This window comes from Bos mutus, chromosome 8 (genome assembly GCF_027580195.1).
Source record: "Bos mutus isolate GX-2022 chromosome 8, NWIPB_WYAK_1.1, whole genome shotgun sequence".
Classification (NCBI taxonomy): domain Eukaryota; kingdom Metazoa; phylum Chordata; class Mammalia; order Artiodactyla; family Bovidae; genus Bos; species Bos mutus.
This window is the reverse complement of record NC_091624.1, coordinates 87,868,165-87,893,690: the sequence shown is the minus strand read 5'-3', so window position 1 is coordinate 87,893,690 and position 25,526 is coordinate 87,868,165. Positions and strand designations below refer to the sequence as shown.

The 25,526-nt window shown below is 42.4% G+C and overlaps 1 pseudogene; it reads left to right on the top strand.

Moving 5' to 3' along the window:
* Positions 1–5,607: 5,607 nt before the first annotated feature.
* On the top strand, positions 5,608–6,726 carry LOC138988850 (putative monooxygenase p33MONOX; annotated as a pseudogene).
* Positions 6,727–25,526: the final 18,800 nt, after the last annotated feature.

Genomic DNA, 25,526 nt, shown 5'->3' with positions numbered 1-25,526 from the left:
CTGATAGACCCTTCAAATGCCTTCACAACCACAAGAACCACCCAGACTTCTCAAATAGTCTCCATAATCTAGTAACTGAAGGAGACGCAGTCAGGCCCCTTGAGGACCCTGCTTCATTCTGACTGGTCAGTGCTTGGGCCAGCATTTATTCTGATTGGTCAATACCAATACCGTGCCAGTGGTTATTACGCCTACCTTTCACTTCCATATTGTTCATGCTATTCCCTCTGCCTTGAATGCTTTTTCTCATTTCACCTGTTCACATTTTCTCTCATATCTGTCACAGGGAACTGGATTATACAATATCTGTGGTGGTTGAACTGTATCTATTAGGCTGCTTGTCTTCACAGCCAAGACTGGAGCTTCAAACAGGCAAGAAGGCTGACACCCCCAAAACAAAGAAGGGCTGAAACCCTGTATGCTCTTGCCTTTCACTTTGGTGATGAGAGTATCCCTAGACATACACACCAAAGACAGAAGTCAGAATAAGCTAAAGGAGTACGAAGAGGAAGGTAGAGACACTGCAGGCCCAGCTGCTCGCTTCACACCAACAAAGTGAGTTAGCTGATCAGCATCAACATGTATACACCACAGACTGGCTGCTGTTTCCCTTCTGCCTGCAGCAATAATCTCCTTTGTGGCCCATCCTAAATAAAAGTGCGGAAAGGGAATTCTGGGGGATGTAGTCAGCCTGGCCACAGTGACCCATTAAAAAGCTACCACACCTTGGTATGAAGGCTGAAGTGCCATTCCCTTCCTGTTTCATCCTGTTCTCATCTGGTCAGGCTGGAAGTCCTCATTCCCTCCTTTGAGTTCCCAAAGCCTTCTAAAGAAAACCACATGGTAGCATTTAGCATGCCACTTGCCTTTTAATTTTTAGTCTGCTCATTATATTCCCACCACTGTAAGGACAGTAAGCTCCTTCAAGTTAGGATCTGAAGGTCATTACATTGCCTAACACACAATGAATGGTTCATAAAGGTTCATGGAATGAATGAGAGAATTGTTGAATTAATATTGAACTGACTGATGTAACACAGAGAAGCAATGGGAAGCAAGATTCAAGGGTAGTGTGGGTCACTAACTACACAACAAATTATCTCCAAAGCTTAGCACCTTGAAAAAAGTTATTTAGTTCTCAGGTTCTGAGAGTCCTGAATCTGGGAGCAGCTTTGTGGGTCATGCTGGCTCAGGGTATCTGGTGAAGTCACAGTCAAACTATTGGTTGAGACTGTAGTCTTTGAACAGGCTGCAGGATCAGCTTCCAATCTCACGTACATGAGTTGTTGTTGTTCAGTTGCTCAGTCTTGTCTGACTCTTTGCAACCCCACAGACTGCAGCATGCCAGACCTCTCTGTCCTTCATCTCCTGGAGTTTGTTCAAACTCGTCTCCAATGAGCTGGTGAAGCCATCCAACCATCTCATCCTCTGTTGTCCCCTTCTCCTCCTGCCTTCAGTCATCTCTGTCACATGGAAATTTCTATTGGGCACAATATAGCAGCTGGCTTCTCACAGAGCAAGGGATTCAGAAGACAGAGGGGCAATATCACATTGCTCCTCTGACCTGCTCTCTGAGTCACACACTGTGTTTTTCACCTTGTCATCTTAGTTAGAAGTAAGTCACCCAACAGGAGGAGGGGATTACACAGAGCATGAATCCCCTGAGGCTGCCTCACAGGTGGGAGGGAGTAAGGCTTTGGGCAGGGGGCCTTGACACAGAGTTCTTTAGCTGACCTCTGAATTCAATTCACTTCCCACTATGTAAGTGTCTAGAGTCATGTTCTTTCTTTTCTTTTTTATTCTGGGTGTGTGTGTGTAAGTCTGCTCACTGAAAATAAGCCTTTAATGTCAAGTCAAAAATTGGATTTTGTGGAAATACTTTAAAAGAAGAACAAGGAGAGTGAACCCAATTTGGAGCTAACCTTTCTTTACTAAAATGATTTCCTCTGCTGCAGTCAGGTTTGTTTTGGCCTCTAGAAAATACTGGTTAAAAAAAAAAAAAGTAAACAGCAGTTCTGATTTCATACACACACATATGCATATGTATGTACACAATCCTGAGTCTGTATCATCAAAACAGATATTGTAACCTAGTCTGGGGACTTTAGACTAGGTTTACATGGACAGTAATAATAGATATATTTGTTCAACAGCTACTACAGCCAATAATAGCTTATTGAGCATGTACTAAGCACCAGGCCCTGTGCTGAGTTTTTCATATGCTATCACATTTAATTCTGAAACAACCGTGTGGGGTAGGTACTACTATTTCTCCCAGTTTTTTTTTTAAGATGAATATAATGACACTTAGAGGAATTGCATGAGTTAGAGAGACAGTTAAAGAAATTACTTATGTAAACTCACACTGATAGCTGGTGCTAGGACCAGCACTCTACATTCTTCAGTGCATCGTTTCACAGCTGTCACCATCCTTCTAGGGGACATGCTAGGTGCTACAGTCGGTGTTTATATTCATTGCCCATTCTTCTCTATAACCCTTTGAAGTAAATGTTATTATCCCCCCTTTATGGATGAGAAGGTTCACAGAAGGCACTGCTTGCTTTAGCCCACACAGCTAATAGAAGAGCAGCCTAGGATTCAAGCCCCACAATGTCTGCATCAAAGGTCCATGTTCCTTCTACTATGTTTATTGCTTTCTAGCTCAGGGGTTTCCCAGCTGCATATCATAACCTGTTAGTGTATAGTGAGGTCAAGTAATTGTGTCCTAACGAGCCCTTTAAACACTGGAATAGAACAGAATATAACAGAAGAGAAGATAATTGAACAGAAAATATTAGTGTGCATCACACATAGGAAATGGCACCCCACACCAGTCCTCTTGCCTGGAAAATCCCATGGATGGAGGAGCCTGGTGGGCTACAGTCCATGGGGTCGCAAAGAGTCAGACACGACTGAGTGACTTCACTTTCACTTCATAGTGATGGTGACGCACTGCTTAGTGAAAGTTTTATTTCAATTATGTGTATCAGCATGATGTGTGATCATGCATGTGTGCGTGTGCACGTGTGTGTATATATTAAAATGTAAAATGCATTTCTTATTCTGGTTACCATGAAAAGCATTTGAAAGCCTCTGCCTGAGCCACTCCATCTGCTCTTAAGGTCACTGCCAACAGTGTTCAGGCTTCAGTGATAGCTTACCTACACTGTACACATTTTCTTTTGACCCTAAACCACTCAGACAAAGGTGGTTATAAAGATCAACTTCCTAGTGTCCTTTCTACTAAATAATTAAAGAAAACCATATGCAACTTACTAGCTATGTGTGACTTTTGCCGTTACTGCTGCTGCTGCTGCTGCTAAGTTGCTTCAGTCGTGTCCAACTCTGTGGGACCCCATAGACGGCAGCCCACCAGGCTCCCCCATCCCTGGGATTCTCCAGGCAAGAACACTGGAGTGGGTTGCCATTTTCTTCTCCAATGCAGGAAAGTGAAAAGTGAAAGTGAAGTCGCTCAGTCGTGTCTGACTCTTAGCGACCCCATGGACTGTAGCGTACCAGGCTCCTCCATCCATGGGATTTTCCAGGCAAGAGTACTGGAGTGGGGTGCCATTGCCTTCTCCGTTTGCCAAGTTACTAACCCTGTCTAAAGGCAGCCTCCCTGAATTTTACTTTCTCCATCTTTTAAGTACCATAATTATGTGCTCATTTATGTTGCAAGGATTGACTGAGATCATGTGAATGTCTCAACACACATGTGCCCAAAAAAACCATTAAATAAGTACTAGCAATTATTAAGTTATCTACAGACAGTCGCTAACAACTTATGATGGTAGAAACCATATTTTGAACTTTCAAGTTTGATCTTTTCCCCAGACTGTGTGTGATACTCTTGTGCTCGGCAGCGGCTGAACCACAGCTCCCAACCAGCCACACCATCACAAGGATGAATGACACAAACACAACCATTCTGTTTTTCACCTTCAGTACAGTATCCAAGAAATTACATGAGCTATTCAACACTTTATTACGAAATAGGCTTTGTGAGAGATGATTTTGCCCAACTGTAGGCTAATGTAAGTGTGTTACGCAGGTTTAAGGCTAGGCTAAGCTCTGATGTTCAGTAGGTTAAGTGTACTAAGTGAATTTTGGGGGATTTAATGACATTTTCAACTTACAGTGAATTTCTTGGGACATAATCCCATCGTAACTAGAGAAAGACCTGTACATAGACTGGAGGGGGTCTTAACTGAGAGTCTCATGTTCAAGGAAATAAAAGGATAAGGAGGGAAATGTACTTTTCTCTAGCTTTGAATCTTCCAACCTCATGAAAACATAAATTAGGTAGGTCTGCAATGGTCCAGTTTATTTATCCAACACCTATTGAATGTCTACTATATGCCAAAGATGGGCTAATCAGCAATGACATACCAAGAGTTTTTAGAGTCAGATCCAAATTTGCAGATGCTTCCTAAAGTTGGGGTTTATTAGACAAGCAGAGTGATAAATCACACTGGCACCTCATTTTATGATTTTAGACAAGAGTGATCATCACTTAACTCTTACACATAAGCTCTGTCAAATGAACTTCAGCGATAATAGCCTCATTTTTTTTAAAGCCTTATCCACCTGGCATTCGATTGATTGAATCTGAGGTCCTCACTATCCATCTTCACAGCTTGGCTCCTTCTCCTCACACGCCACAGTTGGGAGGACTGATTTTCTTTGTACACTGTCTTTTCTCCTTCCCAATTCCCAGCTCCCTACTTTTCTTTTCTACTCCTGCTGTCCACCATTGATTCTCTTCCTGTGTTCTGTCCACTATCTCTAGCCCTAAGCTAAGGGACCCAGCTCTTCTTTCCTATACGCATTTCTAATGAGAGGTGGATTAGCAAGAAATAAAAGTGTGGTTCTTAGGCGGGGAAAGCCACCATATTCCAGGACACTGGTTTCTAATTCTTTGCCACACATCTTTGCTTTGAGATGCAGGGAGCTTGCCAAAGGAAAATCGCCTTTCCATACCTAACGTGTGTGTGTACCACTTAACATTCCTTCCCAAGGGGTCAAGTACAAAAGCAGGGCCTCAAAAATGTTGGTTGACTTTAATTGAACATAAAAATGATGACACTTTAGCCTGGATTTACTATTTGAGTCAAAAGCAGTTGTTTTTACATTTATGGGCCCCTTAGAACTTCAAAGTATTTTCGCACACATTTTCTTTTATTTCACACACTTATGCTTCCACTGCTTCATAAAACCAATGAGAACAAGAATTGTCTGATGTTATAAGAATTCTGCGAAGTAGACAGAGCAGGTATTTTATCCTCATTTTCTAAGATAAGGAAACTCAGGCTCAGCGATACTGTTTTACCCCAATGTCACTTAGCTCTTCAAGAGCAAAGTTAATGCTGGAGTCTGACTCTCAATTTAGCCACCGCATGTTGATCAGTGCCTGAGGCCCAAACACATTTGATGGCCAGTACACCATGGCCTGGTTCCAACTGCACCACGTCCGTTGGACATCATTTTCCCGGTCTTTGCAGCTTTCTAGCACTGGAGCTCAGCCCAAAGGAGCCCCACTGTGGCAGAGAAACAGAACCTCTGGATAGACTCTTCTAGAAGAGCTTTGCTAATGTGGACAGTAGGACAATGTCCCTTGTGAGCAGGATCATCACATTTCACTGGGGTTGAAGGGACTCTGGAATTCTATACAGTTAAACCACCTGGATCTTGGTCTTCCAGTGGCTTGGAGAGAACCCCAAGGGTCTGCCCTTGAGCCTAGTGGGCCTCCAGGAAAGATGACCCTCCCCACCAGGATGTACTTACTATCAGGCATTCAGTCATGACAATGCCCTCAGGAGCTCTATACAATGTCTCCTCTTCCTTCAGTTATGGGCAGTACTCCCTGGAAGCCAGTGTTTCCAGGGTGCAAGTATCAGAACCTTGCCAAGATAGACTGGGGAGACACCAGTTATGCCCTCCACTGCCAGGACCCTATAGCATTGACAATGTGGATAGGTGGTAAAGTCTAGAGCTACCCATGTTATCATGAGTTCTCTGATCATAAAGCATATCGGGGAGAGCACTCAGCATTTTGAACAACAGGCAGGGCTGAGAGGTGCTGGCTGTACACTCCAAAAGGATCTTCCCACAGAGGGTGATAAGTACCTTCAAGTGGCAGAAGTGTTAGTGTGAGTCATTCAGTCGTGTCCGACTCTTTGCAACCCCATGGACGGTAGCCCAACAGTCTCCTCTGTTTATAGAGTTCTCCAGGCAAGAATCCTAGAGTGGGTTGCCATGCCCTCCTCCAGGGGATCTTCCCAACCCAGGGATTGAACCTGGGTCTCCCACATTGCAGGCAGATTCTTCACCATCTGAGCCACCAGGGAAGCCCAAGTGGCAAAATCATGTCACAAACTACACAGTGGAGGAAAAACAAAAGAGTAGAAGCAGTCTGCATGCCAAACCACCCCTAGCAGCACCCCTCACCCATCCTCTAAGCAGAAACCCAAAGGCTGTTATACTTCTGTTCTTCCACAGACTTCCCCAGCCCAATCCCAGTGCCATGGATGTTGCAAGCAGGCATAAGGACACAAATTCAGATACATGGAGCTTCTTTGAGCAAGAACACTCCAGGCCTACAAAGAAGCCCTCTCCAATGGAGCTGCTCTGATCTAGGCCACCTGAGTGGCGGAGGATCCAGCAACATTCAAGCCACCCAAGATGGATAACCCAGTGATAGAAGGAACAATTGCTGGAGACCAATAATCTCATAATAGAATATGCTCATGCCTACTGGGTTCTAGAGCTCTTTCTATTCCAGGGACTCTGGATAGAGGGTGTCTTGTTCCCCTTTACGTTACCATAGGAAATGTTTTGTATTTAGGGGTTTGTTTGTTAAACTGAAGGTGGAGCTGGAGATAAACTTGGATCTTGAGAAACACTAGGGCAAAGCTTATCATTCTGTACTGCTTTAATTTATAGTCACTCTAAATCATATTAACCACTGATGTATGAGAGACCTTTTCATACTGTTCATGGGATTCTCAAGGCAAGAATACTGAAGTGGTTTGCCATTCCCTTCTCCAGTGGACCACATTTTGTCAGAACTCTCCACCATGACCCATCCGTCTTAGGTACCCTACATGGCATGGCTCATAGTTTCATTGAGTTAGACAAGACTGTGGTCCATGTGATTAGATTGGTTAGTTCTCTGTGATTGTGGTTTTCAGTCTGTCTGCCCTATGATGGATAAGGATAAAAGGCTTATGGTAGCTTCCTGGTGGGAAAGACTGACTGAGGGGGAAACTGAGTCTTGTTCTGATTGGTGAGGCTTGCTCAGTAAATCATTAATCCAATTTTCTGTTGCTGGGTGGAGCTGTGTTCCCTCCCTGCTATTTACCTGGGCCAAACTATGGTTAGAGGTAATGAAGATAATGGTCAGATCAGAGATCAGATCAGTCGCTCAGTCGTGTCTGACTCTTTGCGACACCATCAATCACAGCACGCCAGGCCTCCCTGTCCATCACCAACTCCCAGAGTTCCTCAGACTCACGTCCATCGAGTCAGTGATGCCATCCAGCCATCTCATCCTCTGTCATCTCCTTCTCCTCTTGCCCCCAATCCCTCCCAGCATCAGAGTCTTTTCCAATGAGTCAACTCTTCACATAAGGTGGCCAAAGTACTGGAGTTTCAGCTTTAGCATCATTCCTTCCAAAGAAATCCCAGGGCTGATCTCCTTCAGAATGGACTGGTTGGATCTCCTTGCAGTCCAAGGGACTCTCAAGAGTCTTCTCCAACACCACAGTTCAAAAGCATCAATTCTTCAGTGCTCAGCCTTCTTCACAGTCCAACTCTCACATCCATACATGACCACAGGAAAAACCATAGCCTTGACTAGACGAACCTTTGTTGGCAAAGTAATGTCTCTGCTTTTCAATATGCTATCTAGGTTGGTCATAACTTTCCTTCCAAGGAGTAAGCGTCTTTTAATTTCATGGCTGCACTCACCATTTGTGTTGATTTTGGAGCCCAGAAAACTAAAGTCTGACACTGTTTCCACTGTTTCCCCATCTATTTCCCATGAAGTGATGGGACCAGATGCCATGATCTTTTTTAAGCCAACTTTTTCACTCCCCTCTTTCACAGTCATCAAGAGGCTTTTTAGTTCCTCTTCACTTTCTGCCATAAGGGTGGTGTCATCTGCATATCTAAGGTTATTGATATTTCTCCCAGCAATCTTGATTCCAGCCTGTGCTTATTCCAGCCCAGTGTTTCTCATGATGTACTCTGCATATAAGTTAAATAAGCAGGGTGACAATATACAGCCTTGATGTACTTCTTTTCCTATTTGGAACCAGTCTGTTGTTCCATGTCCAGTTCTAACTGTTGCTTCCTGACCTGCATATAGGTTTCTCAAGAGGCAGGTCAGGTGGTCTGGTATTCCCATCTCTTTCAGAATTTTCCACAGTTTATTGTGATCCACACAGTCAAAGGCTTTGGCATAGTCAATAAAGCAGAAATAGATGTTTTTCTGGAACCCTCTTGCTTTTTCGATGATCCAGCAGATGTTGGCAATTTGATCTCTGGTTCCTCTGCCTTTTCTAAAACCAGCTTGAACATCTGAAAGTTCACGATTCACATATTGCTAGAGCCTAGACAGATATAATAACCACAACCTCATAATCCTCAGGAGGTTTCAGTATTTTTCACTTCCTCTTTTTACGGTGTGTAAATTTTCCAAACTAGTAATCAAGAAACACCACTTTAGCCACAACCTGATAATGAGATCTAAACTTGATAGATGATTCCCATCTCCATGCCACCCACTTCCATCTGTTCCACTAAAATATAGTCTTCCTGAAGGTGGAATTTTTTTCCAGGTTTCTTCACCAAAGCACCTAGAAAAATGCCTGACACATAGAAGGTGCTCAACAAATACTTGTTGAATGTAAATACATTTTCTTGTAAGATCATCCTGAAAGACCCAAGATATATGGCTGTTCTAATTATAAGAACTGACACAATTTCTACCCTTCTCCAAATCTTCACACAGTTCATTATAACAGTAGATGAATTTAAGATGTTGGTTTGACATCTTTATCAGTGACCAAATTGTTCAAAGCAAGATAGCAATTAACTTTTTGTAATAATAATAAGTCTGTATATAGCTTTATACTAACCTACTTGCATATATTAACTGATATAATACTTATAATATGTGAGGGAGGTATTAATATCCCCAATTTACAGATGAGAAAAGTAAGTCAGACTTTCTGTAGTTTTCCCCAAGTAACACAGCTGATTAAGTCACAGATTTGGATTTGAACTCAGGATCTGGCTCCAGAATCTATGTTTTTAGCCACATAACCATGCTTCTCAACTTTAATACAGACTGTCAAGAGTTTTTGTTTTTTTTTAATGTATAATTCAGCAGGACTGAGATGGAGCCCAAGATTCTGCATTTTTAATAAGCTCCTAGGTGCTGCTGAGGATCTAAGGAGCACACTTGGATAGCAAGGCACTACACTGAACCACCTCTCTTGTGAACACTCAAGCAAGCAGGCAGTCTAGAGGTGCAGGCTCGTTCTGCACCACAAAGTGGTCCAAGGATGATGGTGCTTTCTTTCTGTTCAGCATCCACTAGGGATTACCCTCCTCTACTTGTTCTGAAATGAACCCCCATCAACACAGCCACATTCCAGTCTTTGCAAAGAGAGAAAAAAAGCAGAGAGCAAGCAGCTTCCTTTTGAGAGCATGACCAGAAGTCACCATCACTTCTGCACACTGCTCATTAGTCAGACTTGGTCATGAAGTCACACCAAAGCTGCAAGGAAGGTGTGGAAACGTAGTTTCCAACTGGACCAACACCTAGCTAAAACTCAAGAGGTTCTATCACTGAAATAAAAAAGTCTTTTAATGGATTAAAGGAGATTGGTAGGCTTCCCCAATGGATCAAGCAGTAAAAATTTGCCTGCAATGCAAGAGATTCAGAAGATGAGGATTCAGTCCCCAGGTCTGGAAGTGGCAACCCACTCCAGTATTCTTGCATGGAGAATCCCATGGACAGAGGAGTCTGGTGGGCTACAGTCCGTAGGATCACAAAGTCAGACACGACTAAACACACACACATCTCCAAATTGGTGAGAAAACTTAGTTTCTGCCACAGTAGATTGAAAAGCCTCTGATTTTCATCACATTTTATCATCTTTCTTCTAAGGGTGAGCTAATACAGTATCTCTCCCTTCCCTCCATTTTCTGCTGACCTGCACAGTTCTTCCTTTGGGTCTAGAAAAACCCATTTCACATCTAAGTCATCTCCCTTAACTTGATCCTCCAAAAATCTGATTAAATGGAAAAGAGGGAATCCATTCTTGCACAGCCTAAAAATAGTACCTTAGGATGAATAAAATACAAGAATTTTAAATATCCGAGTTCCCCCTCTGCATCTTTCTTTCGTCACATTTTGTCAGTGGCCCATCTCCTCTCAATCTCTACCTGATCCTTAAGGAAACTCAGAGAAGCTGGAAATATGGTCCTTGAATTATTTAGATTAATTTTTCCTCTTTCTCTAACTGAAAATGTTGATAACTAGTTTTTTGGTGTCTTATCTCTATTATAGACGGAGCAGTCCCTGAAGAAAATACAGTGAAAGTGATACATTCTAAGTTGATGTGATTTGAATCAAGTTTAGGCAGAGACTGGGAGGCTGCCTTCATTTTTATTGGAACATCTCAGCCTAAACCTAGCAACTTGGAGAGATTTGGATTAGGCAGTTCACACAATGCACTCACTCCACTAGCAGCCACGGATGAGCTGGCTGGAAGCAAAGAAAGCTGTGCAGATCTGTGGTAGCTGACGACATCCAGTCACTTGTGCAGGTTATAAGAAAGGGCTTACAAGTCCTGCATCTCACCCTGGAAACTGGATCTTTTATAAGCCATTTTATCTTCCAGTTGTGAAATATATTTGAGGCTATTGCACTTTTTACCAGCTTTTGAATTAAGCACAAAGGCTGAAGATACCCAAAGAAGAAAAAGAGAAGCAAGCTGGGATGAGGCAGAAAGCACTGTTGTGGCCTGGCACCGCCGTCTATACACTTTGGGTTTCTGAAACAGGTCAGGCTGCAAAATCTATCAGACAAAACATTTTGAAGTAAATTGAACTAATCTTTTTTTTTCCCCTTTGTAGTCAAAATGTGGCCTTGCTTTTAGGTGGACCTGAGAGTTATTACTAATAACTGGTTTCCAAAAGATGGTACCTGTCTGTATATTGACAGAGGTTTTAGCGATTGAAGAGGCTTTAGCGGGCAGCGTGGCCAATCCATTTGTTTTCCCTTTCTCAATAATCAGTGAGTATCACTGCAGGCTCAGTTGGTCTGGCTGATTGATTGTAAAGACAGCCAAAATGAACAGCTCGACCATCTCACAATCTGATCTCCCTGCCATGTATTGACCCAATCCAAGTTACATATGTTACAGTATTTGCAAAGCTGTCACTGTTATAAAACACTTACTGGGTACTTGCAATCGACAGGGGCTTTATGAGAACCCATTAAAATTGGAATCCAACTCACCCTGGCCTGTTTGAGCTTTGAGAATTCTTCTGTATGGGAAGAGGGAAGTGGTTGATTAAATATCTCCACATTCACACAAACACAGCAGTAACAACAATGACAAAACAGATAGCTCTTTCTGAGAATTCCCTGGGATGTGATTCACTGGGCAGGAACTGGGAATGAAAGCAGATATGGAATAACCTTTGGGGGTGGGGGCGTGTGTTTGTTTTTGTTGCTTTTAATCTGTCTTTATTTTTAAAAATCTCAGGATGTGTGGAGTGGAGACCAAACCCCTGGGCCCTTTCTTATCCAAGAAGAGGAGGTGCTGGCATCTGCTGGTAGAGGTGGAAACTGTTCCTAGCAGGAATTTTCTCATTAACTCAGGAGATGACCTGGTCTGTCTGGAAACTGTCTGCATTTCAGACCCCGTGGCTGATTTACGGTTAAAAGCAAAATGGGTTGTTTGAAATCGTGGAGCCAGTGGTTTGCTTTCATTCCTCTTTCAAGGCTTTGGTTGAATTTAGGATAGATCAGAGAGATCTCTCATTGTACTAAATAAACTCCTAACGATACTGATTGAGCTGCTCAGATGGGACACTACAGGGATGTGGGAAACTCAAGGCCCATTAAAGCACTGAGCGCACTTAGCTGAAATTATGATACTCTGGTCATCCGTGGCTAAATGAGGAGCAGAGGTTTAATGAGTGTACCAGGTTAAAAATGAGCCTGTGTCAAGCAGGAATCAGATTCATTAATTAGTACTCCACTTAAACTATTGAGCAGTTTTACTTATCATACTGCTCAGGAAGTGGGAGGCAGGAGAAGCTGGGGAATAAGGATGGCCACCTTTGCTCATGGTCAGATATGAGCCACTCAAATGAGGCTTCAGAGAAGGGAGGGGAGAGAGAGCAGAGCATTCCAACCAATTTTCTCCACTGACTACCAGTAAGTTTGAAAATCTAAAATTCTTGCAGTTTTACTTTTGAGACGGACCATCACGCAGAGTGACAATTCTCTCACGCTTCGTGGAGGGGGTGGGAGGTTCTCCAACCACTAACAATCCTCGCATTCTCAGGCCACTTCTAAGGCTGCAGCCAGTGTGAAAGATGGACTTTCTTTCTGTCCTAGCCGCAAGGGACATATGGACAAAACCAGTCTGTTTCTACAGTAATGGGACGACACCTCCATTTCAATTAGCACCAGTTACTTGAACGCTGAGAACTCAAAATGAGGGCTTTGGAGAAATATTGGCTGCCTCTTTCTGTGAGATCTCTGAGCCTCCATCTCAATCTCTTTGAGCCTCCTTTTCTTCATCTCCAAAATCAGGGTAGTAACAATGAACTCAAAAGGATCTGTGGGGATTCCTTACAATCATCTGTATAACTTGCTTCGTTCGTGTCTGGCATTTACTAAGCATTCCACAAACCGACATGATTGCTGTGGTCCACCCTCTACAATAACACCAAAATTGCTCCTTTTCACTTCTGGTTTCAACCACGTGAAGCAATGAACATGAAAAAGAAAAAAAGGAAAAATAGATGTAAAATGCGATTGGTGGAGTTTAGTCTGGTGAACAGCTGCAGGCACTGATTGTTCTTACGTGAGGGGGTCCATTTCTACACACCTGCTGCTCGCTCGCTGTCTGTCTCTCTCTCCACACCTCCCATCCTCCCATACCCCTCCACCCTTTCTGTTAGTACTGGAAGAACCTGGTCGTGCCAGCATTTTCTTATTAAAGCAAAGGCATTTTGTCCCTGATTCAGAGAAATCGCAAATGAAACTGTCATAGCCAAGTCTGCAATTTAAAGTCTTTTATGCTTGTCTGTGACAACTCAATGCTGTGTTCAACATGCTAATCTTCTGATTTTGGTGTCCTGATTTTTTAATTCAAAGAAAGCAGCTGAGTTAGATGTGTATGATTTGACTGATCAGAACCCTCTGCATGCATGAAAGGGATATGTGTGAAGAAAGACCAGTTCTTCCATACAGGGAGTACGGAGGGGATAGGCTAGGGTGAATCAAACAGAAATTGGACAACTTTTTTCTCCAAATGGAAATGTGACTAAAAGACTCTTTAAGTCCAGCAACTAGGAATGGTCTTTTTTTCCCCCTCTATAACTATCATATATACATACATACATACATACACATACACACATATATATAATCACATATATATCAAATATGTATATAGTTATATCACACACATACACCTATGAGCAGATGAGGACGAGTATAAGCGAAAAGAGATTTCTAGCTTCCAACTCACCTCCTCTCTTTGACACCTCCATGTGCATTATATTGCAGGGAACATTATGCCTCATGGTCTCATAGAAACAAAGGAACGCTGAAACAAAGGGACACTTCAGAAAGGCACCGTCCCATATGGATGTGGCGGAAGCCTAACACTGGCAGAAAATTGCGTTTCTACCTTGAAATACACTCCTGTTAATGAGAAGATCATATTGTGAACTAAATATCCTTTCAGATATTAAGCCTTATTTTGAAGTTGTGCCTATTCTGGCAGCTCCAATTCATTCCTTCTCAATTTTTTTTCACCCTTCCTTTAAGTCATCTAATGTTTAAATTCCTAAGAAAAGGTGGTGTTAAAATTAAGTTCCCTGAAGGCACGGATTTTTTTTAAAAAAAAAGATCAGTTTTGTATTCCCAATCTCTAGCTCAGTGTCTTACACCAACTAGAACCTCGTAGCTTTGATGGGTGAATGAAGGTTTCAGTGGTAGCTTTCAAATATCAGTGGATAAAACACATTAACTTTTAATAACTTAAAGGTTTTATAAAAGGGAACAATATCTTTCTTACTTGAGAAACTGGGAAACATTGGGAATAATACCATTCTGTCTCTTGGGTCAGCCAAAGTATATAATATAAATATACAAGTATATATACATCCAAGAGAATCATCTGCAAAATGTTCTCTTACTTATTTTCAGAGCAGAGGCACAGATGCACTTTTGAGGTTTCTTTCAGTAAGATGCTTGCTAGCAACTAATTGTGTTTTGAGCAGTTGCAGGGCTAGAAAATACTGTATAGACTCTAAAACAATAAAGAAATAGCTTGAATTATAGCAAAAAAAAAAAAAGACTAATGAAAAGGGATGTAAGAGATATAATGAAAATAAATAGTTCTTCTTCTTCCAACTTCCCTCCAGGGAGCAGGTTATGAAAGATAGCTGGAACAGTAACTGTGGAATAAAATTCTTCCAGGGTAGAAAGTAATTAGAGGTGAGTGAGTACATGAAAGCCCAGGTTTAATTGTTCTTTTTAATACAGTGAAAGAGGGCATTCATTATACAACTTTAAATGAGTGTCCTTTTAATAGAGCCTACCCCCAATAGAATATTATAAATTAATATTTTTATATGTCCTGTAATTATTTGTGGGTAGCACATTTGTAGTGCACTGTACTGGGAGTATATGTTAAAAGCATTAATCAGGTAAATGTCATCACTGAAAATACACAGTTGTTGATACCCCCATGTAAGCATCTTTTTTTATATTTTAATATTCCAAGACTCCCATGAAAAAGATCAATAATCTCTTAAGCTTCTCAAAGGACCTATTTCTAGGTCTAATTCACTCTCTGATTTCTAGATTTCTCTAGAAAGCTGATTTGGGGCCATTTTTGGATCCTGCCAGCAGACAAGACAGTGAATTTTATTTACAACCTCACATTTCTGTTGGCTCCTCAGTGCCTGGAGGGACGCTGTAAACATCCTGGACACTGCTGCCCTAGATATAGCAGCGAGACAGGCTTCACTTTCTCTTGTGTCTAAATGCTTCTCTGGAGCAAGTAGGAATTCTGTGACACAGACGCGTCTTCCTGGGCACAGCGCCCATATGGACATAAATGGTGGCCTTAGGGCACTTTAGGCAATCTGGTTATAAATATCTTCTTACTCCTAAATACTCCACTGACAAGGTGATTGTGTTAGCTAGGTTAAATTAAAAACGAAATATGCTGCTGAACCATGTTAAGCTGTCCTTTTCTTTCCCCTAAGAAATTCCCATATGCTTTTGCAGTTAATATAAATGTGCCCACAGCCTGGAATGTGACTCCAGATACAGTTCCCTTTCAAATTCATCCTAGTGGCCTGGAAATCAGCTGGCTGTAATCCTGAATCAGCCACTGACTCTCCATATGACCCTGGGCAAGTCATTTAACCTCTATGCACCTCGCTTTGCTCATCTATAAAATGGCAATGGTGATAGTATCTATCTTTGAGACTTGCTGGAAGGATCATGAGTTAACATGTGCAATAGGTTCAAAAGGGACATGGTCACATATAAAGGCAATATCAAGTTTTCTATTATTTTCCCTTCAACTCTGCTACTAAACGTTATCAAACAAGATATTTACTCCTAGTGAATTTTAGTTTCTCAGAGGGTTGACAGAATGATACAAAACATGTGTAAGGCTTAAAAAGCTATTCTGAGCTATGTAGGGCTTGCAAAATGCCAACTGAAGGGAAGAATTAGAGTAGTAAATAAAACCAAGTAAGATTGAAAGCTGCTAAAGTAATTATTCTTTTAAAATCCTACATTCTCATATTTAGCTTTCAAGAGAAATCTTTATTGTATACATGAGCATGCATACGTGTGCCTATACAGACACACAGCCTCCAACAAAGGCTCCCTCAAGGGATCAAACTTCTAGTAATGATTCCTTGTCAGTACTCCTCTGTGTTTATCATGTGTTTTATGCAACAGAAAATTTTACAGCAGGTATATTCAGTATCTTGTTATATATGATAACTACAGTAACTTTTATTAAAATTATCGATCATGTGCTTATAGTTAGTATGGAATTACAAATGCTGCATTTTAGCCCAGATGTGTTTAGAATGGGTGAAACCATCCCTCCTTTTCACAACACAATTCCTTCTTTTACATGCATACAGAGACAGACACCCTCTATCATCTACAAAACCTGGCAAATAAACCCAGTGGCTTTCTAAAGCAGGTGTTGCTGTGTGGTTTGGGGGGCTGGGTAGCTTGAATATATAGTTCTTTTGCAAAAGTAGGCCTTGAGGAGGATGGTGAAACAAGTTAAGACCAGGCAAAATGGGCGCTTTATGGGGCTGTCTCATCAAGCTCGGAGTCAGCTCATCAACACTAAAGATGCTGATGAGTCAGGAAATCAGAGAAGAAGGCTTCAAGTTTCAGTCTCCTGAGACAGGTTGGCCTCAGAGATTTATTTTCAGATCTCTTTTTATTTGTCTTTGCTGCACAGTAAAACTTGGGTGGGCAAAATTCTCCCCATACCAGGGACCCTGTATAGACTGCTGTAGGATTTTATGGGACTGATACTCTGCTCCTTTTTAGAGGGCCATTTATGCCCAGTGTCTTTTCTCCTCTTAGCCAGTCTACATCAGTCTCTAAATCTTCCTCCCCACCTTTGAAAATTTATGGCAGCTTTCAGCCAGGCTTGGCTTAAAGCCATTGACCTCCGTGGCCTGTGTTATTGACCAGAACACAGCATCTTCTGCCCACATAATATATGTCTCTTTATCTCCCTGAAAGGAAAGGAAATGACTCTTGGAATAGCCAGGAACACAATAAAAATGAGAGAGGCTTTCCCTTTTTTTTTTTTTTGTCTGTGGCGTTTGGCTGTTCAAAAAGCCACACTGGGATTCATGTATGTGCCAGCCAGTGCTTTGAACAGACAGAGCATTGACAGAGCACCCTTAGGAGCAGATATTGAAGGAAAGAAGGCCTGTCCCAAGTAAAGTCCCCATTTCTTAAGTTCTCACACCTTGAGTGGGAGTGGAATAAGCAGCCCTGTGGCAGCAATGCCTCAAAACTGAAGCTATAGACTCACTGACACAGTAAACCCAGAGAGACACTGAGAAAAACACAGCAGGACTCACAGACCCCCACAATACCCTGAGGGGCAGGGGGTCACAGGGGCACACAAGGCGGGGTGGACTGGAAGCGCCATGAGCGCTCATCTAGCCCAAGCTCCTAAATCCCCAAGTGAGAAAATCAAGGACCAGCAAGAAGACACAACTTAACCAAGGGCACAGAGCAGAGAGGTGTTAGCAGCGGATGTGTGCTTAGTCGCTCAGTCATGTCTGACTCTTCGCGACCCCACGGACTGTAGCCCGCCAGGCTCCTCTGTGCATGGGGATTCTCCAGGCAAGAATACTGGAGTGGGTTGCCATGCCCTCCTCCAGGGGATCTTCCCAACCCAGGGATCAAACCCAGGTCTCCCACATCGCAGGCAGATTCTTTACCGACTAAGCCATCAAAAAGGCCATTAGCAGTGGAATCCACCACTAAGGTATGAAGTCGGCCACTAAGGTATGACAGTGTCCTTAAAAGTACCCTCCCTCCCCCAGTATTAATTCCCCACAAAATAGAGATGCAGGATGCCATGTAGTAGCAAGTCTCACACATAACAGTCAGCAAGAGCCTCTTGCCTCTCTTTTGAGCTGTTATTTCCTAATGCCAAATGCCCTACTCAAGAATCCTCAGCTGCCCACACAACAGGGTACCAGACGCCTCTCACTATCACCTTTACAGGAGCTGACAGCAGCCAAAGAAAAGCCCCAGAGGGAAACAAAGCACAGAGTGGCACTTAGAACTTTGCAGCCGTGGACAAGTTTCTTACCCTCTAACCTTCCACTTCCGTGGACACAATGGGAATGGGAGCGCCACCACCCTTCCCAGGGGTGTTGTGAGAAGCGCTAGCTGGCAGAAGTGCTCAATTTAAGTGCTATTGTTACAGCCTGGGGTTGAGAAAAACTGTCGCAGGCATGTGCTGCTGCAAAACACCAGATGAGCTGGAGCATTTTATCTGGGTGTGCCAGGACTTTCTGGGGAAGGGTTCTGGCAGAAGTCACGATTTTTAGCATAGCTGTAATTCACTAAGTTGTTGTTTAGTCACTAAGTCGTGTCTGACCCTTTGTAACCCCGAGGACTGCAGCCCACCAGGTTCCTCTGTCCTTCGGACATTTTCCAGGCAAGAATAGAGTTGAGTTGTCATTTCCTTCTCCAGGAAGGATCTTCCTAACCCCTGGATCGAACCCAGGTCTCCTGCATTGACAGGCAGATTCTCTACCACCAAGCTACCAGGGAAACCCTAATAGATTACTAAGGGCTGCCTGCTGATGTTCTATCTACTGCATTAGTCCTCAGGCTTAAAGGGCAGAGAATGTAAGTGGCACCATACACCTTTCAGGAGACCAGAAATATGCTGATACAGTCAGTTCTGTTACATAAACTAGAATCCAGAAGCAAGATTACTAGTAGGACACATTTACCATCTACCTTTTTAGCTCTATGATCTGCCATAAGCAGTCATGTCCATTTAAAAAATCTACCAGGATTAGACACAGCAAGCTCCTTATGAGTTTTTCCATTTCCCATTACCATTTGATGGCTGCTTGTTCCTAAGCTGGGTAAGCAATCTCAAGGAGACAAGCTGAGGCCGATGCCAAAGTTTTAAGATCTGGGGAGGGAAAACTTTGAGATGAGAAAATTCTACCTGGTACCTTTTTTTCCTTGGAAATTCAAAAAAAACATGCATTATTGAATTTTAGGTGTAAAACATCTCAGCCCAGGTCATAAAAACACCAAGGATTCATGGAACCATTGGAAAAGCAGGGTATTAGAGGATCAAACCAGGGGAAGTCATATTTCCTGGTCGTCTAAGTGTCAAAATAAGGAAAAGAAAACTGGAGACTTGTAGGTCCAGGTGAGGTTTTAGTTTCTTGCCTAACCAATAATATTGAAAAATATGAAACTATTTCAGGGTCTGTAGTTAACTCCTTAGGCATTTTAATGAGTCACACTCCTATTCAGGACCATAAAATTTCTCTCAAAAATGAAAGAAAGTGTCAAACTACTGGGATGTTAATAGTACCCTTAAAATTCTGTTCATAAAAGTCAAATGGGACCTTAAAATATTTTTTTTCCTCTTTAAAATCTCTCAGTTTTCTCAGATTTTCTTTGGGGAAATAACATATTAACGGGACTAATAATTCAATCCTAAAAATTGAGCTTCTACATCATGTTTTTAAAAATCAGTGTCGAACAGTAGGAAATTGGATGAGAAACCCAAATATATACCAAAATGATGGATTAAGCAGACTTTGAAGTTTTTCAAGAATGTCTAATGGCATGGAAAGACAGACACTGTATTAAGAGAATTCTATAAGAGTTTATCTACAACGTTTTAAATTTATGTATACACACAGAAAAAAACTCAAATGCTAATAACATTTGAAAAAACTCAAATGTTAATGCTATTAACAGTTGATTTAAGTTCTTTTTCTTATATTAGTATTTGCATTTTAATAATCACATTTCTTTTGTAATACTAAAATTATAATTGTTACTATAAAGATAGTTTCTGTGCAATGTTACTTAATTGCTGAAGAACTAGAAATCTAACCATCTCACTTAGAAGGCTGTTTCACCTGAAGACACCATTGGAACACAGCTTCCATGCCCAGAGAGAAGCACAGGACACATGTATACATATATTAGGTTGTGTTTCTAATAGTGCTTTGTTTGCATAGATAAATGTCATGCATAAAATCTCAACGTACGTGAATAAATTTCAACAGAGAACACTGATTAGTTGTAATCCAGGTGCTCATTAGAAAGTAGTTTCAAGTTCAATGTCACCTAGTAATTCAGTAGCTCAATGGCAAGAAGTTCAATTTTTAAAAATTAAAATTAACACTGATGTTATTTCAAAACAACATCTCCTCCAAATATTCTAAAGTCTATCCCTAGATCAGTCAGGGAGCTGACTTCCCATGGAATTATTTACCCAAATTACCCTTGGGTGTGCACCCCAACTATCTCAGTTGAGAATCACACTAAGGTGGGAAAAGGTGATGTTACAGTAAGGTTGTTGAGAATGTTCCTCACGTCACCATGTTTTCTTCAGAAAGACTTCAGAAATTTCACTGTGACTAAACAGGCTAGATTCTCTCCAAGAATCAGTTTGCTTTCATCTTGGGCGTCATGAATCCACTGACCAGGGGTTCCTTTTCCAACTGCTGCTGCACAGCTCAGAGCCAAATGTGCAGCCCAGCTGCAGCAAATGTGCACATCAATGTGGTGTGCTTCTCAACCTAATTCTTGATTCAATTTTATGTTCCCACCATGTTTTCCTCTCTTTTTGTTCCTTGTTTAGGGGAAAAAAAAAAAATTCCAGTGGAGTCATACATGTGTTGGGAGCAAAACAAGGAGAGAAGAACTTAGGGGGAAAAGCAGCAATGCCTTCCCCGTCTGCTCGCTGCCTCCACCCCCCATCGCACTCCCCAGATTCACCCTCTTTTTAACTATTTGTTTTTAGTACCTTTAGCAGTTACCTCCATAAATCTAGATAAAAGGCTTAACCTCTTTTTCTCCATTTATCAACTTGAGATAATATCTCTAGACACCTTAATATGAAAAGGGAGGATTTAGCTCATTTACTCTAAACCTCCTCCTCTTCCAAATGTTTTATCTTATTCCATTCTTCTACTATTCTTACCTTTGCAATTTTAAATAATATACAAACCTTCCAATCAGAAGCCCCAACTTTCACTTTTTTTATCCATTTATAGTACTGTGAGCTGCCTAATATTTAAAAGTGAAGACAACCTACAATACAGATGCCAGAACAATAAGGCCAAAAATTCTTCATGGTGAACCCCAAGTAGTTAAGGAGCCCTAGAAAACATGAAGGATGGTCACACAGGTCGGGTGCATCTCAGACACCAGAGGAGCCTGTTTTATCATGATGTCAAGCCTCATTTATGGCCAAACTTAACATTAGGACTTAAACTGAAGTTTAAACAGTGAGTTGGAGACATCTACCCTGAGACTCAGGTCAGAGTTTATTGTGGTTACTTAAAAGTTTTAGGTTTCAAAAGTTTGTCTTTCCTAAAAATTGTAAGGTGCTGTTAAATACTCCTTTTCAGTAGAGAAGCTTTCTTCACCTCCTCTAGTCTCCTCCTATTGCCTCCGATCCAAACAATGCTTCAAGGGCTCATGGTGATGGGTTGTGTTGATTTCCACCAGTGGGGAGGGCCTGTACAGGTCTAGCTCCCTGACATCTTCGCCATGATTTACCTTGGTGACTCCCCTCCTATGGGCTCCTCACCCTGAGACACATATCAGATATAAGGGGAGTTAGGGTGGCTCTGGCAAAGATAACAAGGGCAGTGAGCTGGGCATAGCCTCCCACACCATTCAGCACCAGCCTATCCCTGAAAAGACAATAAGGCAGGTCAGGAAGTACAAGGACAGAAGCTGCTAATCAGACAAGAATTAATTCCGCACCCTTGTCTAAGAATGAGGGAGTGTGGTGGGTAGTTGAGAGGAAGCCAGAAGCAGCAAGATGATGTGGGAGGAGAATCAGGAAATAGTGGAGACTGTTAGAACTGCCCAGGTGTTAGAGTTGGGCTCTAAAGTAGAGGGTGGGGGAGGGGTCAGAAGTATAACAGGATGGCAGGAATTTTTACTAGGGATACACAGGGATCTGAAAAGTTATGCTTAACATGATAACATTTTATGCTTGAAAAACACTTTTAAAAGGAGTACATGACTACTTTGTTCAGAAATTCCTTCAGTGAAAAATCAGAAGTTACATAAGTTGAGAAGCACTACTTTAGAGACAACCTGGGTACTTAATTTAAAATACCTAAATAAATCCTTTGATTCAAATCTGCTGAAATTGGTTACATTTGCCTGCTCTTAATTCTCTAGTATAACAGAAAAAAAAATTATAATTATTTTAAATACCACAACGTTGCTTTAAAAGAAAAAAGAAAGTCAACACTCGCCCCACCCCATCCCCAGTCTGAGCTTTGGCGGCAAGTGAATAAATGAAGCGGTGATTAATTTAAGAGGTGCCAGCAGCTTTGATTTGTTTTCTAGTTTCTTTGAACAGAATGTGCCCTAATTTGTACTTCTGCCCAGTCCCTCTCGACCTTGCCGCTCTTAAGTGCTAATTTTTTTTTTTTTTTTTTTTTAGTTCCTCTCCACCCTCTTGAGTGACCTTCAGGCCACTCACCAGTGAAATCTTCCGAAGCAAAGAGTTGGTGCCCACCTGAGGCTCTTAAAACTTGGGTTTGCTCAATAATCATCCAGCAAGGTTGTTAAACATGAAACATGTTTTTCCACCCTACCCTGTCCCTACCCAACAAGAGGGTTAAAGGAGGAACTACCAGCCTCTACCACCAGGAAAACCAAATTCCAGGGCCAACAGGAAGACCCCATCCCACATCTCTGAGACTCCTGGCAGCCCTCCCTCCTCCACCCCGAACTCCACGTTCAGAATCTTCTCTTCCACCTCCTCCTCCTCCTCCTCTTCTCCCCAGAGAAGAAAAGGACGTTGCGGCCACTCGGTTCTCCACAGCCCACACCCCTAGGGGCCACCCCTTGGTTAATGAACGACCACTCTTAAAGGCGCTCATCAAGCAAAAGGAGAAAGTTCTCTGTCTTTAAACCTCTCCGGCAAGGCCAGGCTAACATTTCCTCTCGGAAAGCTCTCCGCCACGATTTTCCCAGGGCTGCACTTGAGTGAAACCCCCAAAGGAAATTACCACTTAAATTAGGCAGGACGTGCCGGCTGCCTGTTTGGCCTCAGCCGCGCATGCCGCCCGGCAGGCTGTACCGGCGGCTCAGGAGCCCGGCTGGGGGCGCCCGGCTGCACGGGGCGGGGCGGGGCCGGCGTGCGGATGCTCAAGGCCAGATGCGCGCACACCTAAGTGACTAGGGGCGAGCACGTGGGGGAAGACAGGCCTCGGGGGCCCCTGGGGAAACTGACCTCTTTCCTGCCAGGTCCTTCACTGTCCCCCGCCTGTCAGATGGGGGAGACAGAAAATGATGGGTCTGCTTTGGGGCCCAGTCATCCCCATCTTGGAACCTGCTAAGTGCAGAGGGCTCCACAGCCAGACTGTAGGCTCCATGAAAGCAAGGACAGGGGCTATTTTGTTTCACTCCCCGCCTTTTTTTTTTTTAACAGATATAATTCAATGATTTTTAGTGTGTTCAGGAGGCTGAATAACCACCACCCACCCCCACCAAAAAACCCTCTAGGCATTAGTAGTCATTCCCCCACCTCTTCTCCCCAAACAACTAATCTACTTTCCCTCTAGAATAGATTTGCCTATTCTAGGGGTTTCATATAAATGAAATCTGCTCTATGCAACTTCTCTCACTCAGCATACTATTTAAGATTCATCCACAGTGTAGCATGTGTTAGTACTTCATTTCGTTTCATTGTGGAATCATACCCCATGGTGTGGATTTACCACATTTTGATTATCCATTCATTAGTTGATGAACATTAGGGTTGTTCCTACATCTTGACTATTATGAAGAATGTACTTGAATCTTCATGTACAAGTGTATTAAGGGACAGATAAATCTAGGCATGGACTTGCTGGATCCTCTAGTAGCTCTGTGCTGAACTTTCCAAAAGGATCTGTTTTTATCCACAACTACAGTTCCCAGGTTGATAGCCTAGCCCCTAGGACTTTCTTTAACAAATGGATGGATAGAATTAAATAAGAAATTAGGACTCAAATAAGTGAGATTGAGGTGCCTTTTTTTTTTAACATGAAAGCATTTTATACCCTATTAAGAGCAACACAAATGGGACTTACTGTAATTCTTAAGAAGAATATGAAAAATAAAGAAGGTCCTAATCTAGGATCTATGGAAGTGCTAACAGGAGGGTGGGGAATCCTCAGAAATTGTCTATGGAATTGTTTGAGTATGTACAGGTGTAGTGTTGTCTTCACACCAGGCAAGAAGAGTGTCTAGTTGTGCCCTGCCCTGGCTGTGCCCCCCTCAACAGGGCATGGTGTCTGGGAGTCTGGCAGACTGTGCCCATTATAAGCCAGCTCTTTCCTTTCATGGTGCAAGGTTCTGCTCTCAAACCCTGGATTTCCCAGCCTAAAAAGCACAAGCGTCTTCCCCAGGGCCACCCTCCTGAGGGTAATCCATGCCACTGTGGTTAAAGGATGGTTGTACACAGAGGTGAGCCTACAGGCCAGGGTTTTATAGCACAGGTGCCCAGGTGGTGCTCCCACAGGGAGGGATGGCAACAGGAGGGATGGAAAGAAAAGAGGGGGCGGGGCAAACTGTGGGCTGCAGGTTAGCAGCTGAGGAATGAGGCCCAGCTCTACTCCCGGCCACCATGTTCCAGTGAGAAATGTCAAGGCCAAGAATTCCAAATATGAACCTGGCCTTCCAGTCTTGGGTTCTTTTGAAGAGCTCTAAAAGGGTGACAGTACTGATGACATAAATGGGCAGAGTAGGACTGAGTGGGACGGGAAAATCTGCAGCATAAGGTACGTGGGCCTGCGTTCCCTCTGTGCTCTGTCCCAGGTCTTGTGAGTGTAAGAGGACCAGTGCACCTGGGGTTTTTTCAAGATAGTACGTGGCTGTCAGATTCCCAAAAGACCCCAAGAAGTCTGCAGTGAAACTCGAAAACAATGAAAAGAATTGAAAATTAAAGAAAACATCAGGGAAGTTAGAAGTTCTGTTTTAGCCCTTTTTTCTCCACATGCAAGCTGAATGAACTTGGGTAACTTCTTACAGTCTTAGTCACTCACAAAATGAAATGGAAATAATCCTAGCATATTAAATTCTGTCATAAATAATAATGCAAGGTGTCACTTTAATATTTCCCAGCCTTTTTTTTTTTTTGTTACAGCTCCATGACTAGGCCCATAACATTATTAATGTGGGCTCATAACATTGCTAAAAGCTGAACTTCACTCCATTACAGAAGATCCATGTAAGATGAAATTGGATGGCATAATTTGTCCAAAGTTATTCCACAGTAAATTAGTGGCAGCCAAAAGATATATAACCAAGAATTTCAACATTCCTGCCCAAGCTCTACACAGCACTCTCTCATCTAAGACAAAGAAACGTTGACCATTTCACAACAGAATGTTTTTCTCATAGCTTTGACTCTCTTACATTCAGTAATGTATTTGACTTTCTCCAAATGAATTTATTCCTACTGTTTGTT